This window comes from Gekko japonicus, unplaced genomic scaffold (assembly GCF_001447785.1).
Source record: "Gekko japonicus isolate JY-2015 unplaced genomic scaffold, Gekko_japonicus_V1.1 scaffold5468, whole genome shotgun sequence".
Classification (NCBI taxonomy): Eukaryota; Metazoa; Chordata; class Lepidosauria; order Squamata; family Gekkonidae; genus Gekko; species Gekko japonicus.
The window spans coordinates 24,685-26,831 of NW_015167219.1; positions in this window are offsets into that span (position 1 = coordinate 24,685).

Below are 2,147 nucleotides of genomic sequence, written 5' to 3' on the forward strand. Positions count from 1 at the left end.
CGTGGTCACCACTCACAGGTGCACCTGCTCAGCTCGCAACCTGGAGGAGGTACACATCAGTCTCCAGGAGATCCCCCCTACGACGTAGGGACTGCGCAACGGGGAGGGTGCGTGTGTCCAATCTCACGATCAAGAAGGGGCCAACGGGATCAACAAGATGCACAGCGGCCATGCAACCCGGAATCCGGCAGGGACCCGGCTCAGCCTATCATGGAACAAGGGGACTTTGGGACACTCCCACTTTTAGTTTAGTTTGTCGGCTGAGTTAAGAACATCAGAAGAGCCCTGCCAGATCAGACCAATAGTCCGTCTAGTCCACCATCCTTTCTCACACACGGGCCAACCAGTTCTTCCGGCCGGCCAACAGGGCAGAGGGGCCGAGGCCTTCCCCTGATAAGGACACCAGAAGAGCCCTGCTGGGCCAGACCAGGGAGGGTCCCTCTAGTCCAGCCTCCCGTCCCACACAGGGGCCAGCCAGTTCCCCTGGAGGGTCAACAACAGGGCACAGAGGTCGAGGCCTTCCCCGGATGCTGCCTGCTGGCTCGCCGTCTGAGAAGGAAGCTTGCCCTGCCCTGCAGCTGAGCGGGTTCTGTCTAGCCTGTAGCTGCTGTTCGGCAGGGCCAAGGGGAAGAAATATCTATTTGAAAGAGTCTATTTGCTGCCTTCCTTCCTACAGAGCGGAAGGTGGCTGACAACATAAATAAAACATGCAAAATAAAATAAAGCTGGACCCTAGAACAGGGTGAGAACACAGAGGCCAGCAGTGGCTGCTACTAATTAGAACAGGTCATTGATGGTGGGGGGGAGCAGAAGGCAAAGGCTACTCCCAGTTCTGCCACGAGAGGGCTTTTGTATAATAAAAGAAGTCTGTGCACTGCGTCCTGTTGTCCTCTGCTGTGTGTTACAGATGGAGGGACTGCAGCAAGTTTGGTGTGGTGGTGAAGTGCATGGACCCTAATCTCATAGAACCAGGTTTGATTCCCCACTCTTCCACTTGGAGCTGCTGGATGACCTTGGGCATGCCATAGTTCTGTCAGAGCTGTCCTTGAAAAAGAGTAGTTTCTGTCAAGAGCTCTCTCAGCCCCACCTGCCTCGCAGGGTGTCTGTGGTGGGGAGGGGAAGGGAGAGGAGTGGAGTTTGTAAGCTGCTCTGAGACTCCTTTGGGTAGTGAAGGGCGGGGGATAAACCCAATCTCTTCTTCCTCTACCTATTTTGGGCGTTTCCCTCTATTGAGAACTGGAGTATCTGCCCAGCCAGACCCTCCTCCTCCTGTGGAGCACAGGCATTTCAGATTCGCTTGGCTGTCGAATCGAGTTCTTAACCACTGCGGGTCTTACTCTCAGATGGTACTTTACAAACGTTCCTGTAATCCTCCGGCAACGGCCTCTGTGGACTGGTCTCACGACATCCGGGTGCAGGGATATTATGGCAGGGAGAGCCCCGCACACGAAACACCGGCTCCACCTGCCTCTCCCAAGCAGCATCCCTTGGTGAGGAAAGGAGGCTGTCCTACTGTACAACTGCTTGAGATCGAAAAGGCTTATCCTCTAAGAAAAACACATGACACAGAAGGATGGGGAAGCTGTGTGAGTTAGATACATGGGAGAGTGGAGAAAATACACAGCAAGAGAGATTTCAGAGTGCTGTCGAAGGCTTTCACGGCCGGAGTTCATTAGTTGCTGTAGATTTTCCGGGATGTGTGGCCGTGGTCTTGACACGGTAGGACCTGACGTTTTCGCCAGTAACTGTGACTGGCATCCTTAGAGGTATAACACAGAAAGATGGAGTACTCTCTGTGTCAAGGTGAGAAGAAGAATGGTAGGCAGGTAATTTACATCTACTCCAGAAGGTGGGTAGGGCTGAGTCATTGTCTTGCAGGAGTTCCCCAGGCTACGGACATGCTAATGGAGGAGCTTTCCTGAGGAGGTTTCTTTTGTTTCCTGCTTCCTAAGAAGGTTGTTGAAGCTCCTCCATTAGCGTGTCCGTAGCCTGGGGAACTCCTGCAAGACAATGACTCAGCCCTACCCACCTTCTGGAGTAGATATAAATTACCTGCCTACCATTCTTCTTCTCACCTTGACACAGAGAGTACTCCATCTTTCTGTGTTATACCTCTAAGGATGCCAGTCACAGTTACTGGCGAAAAC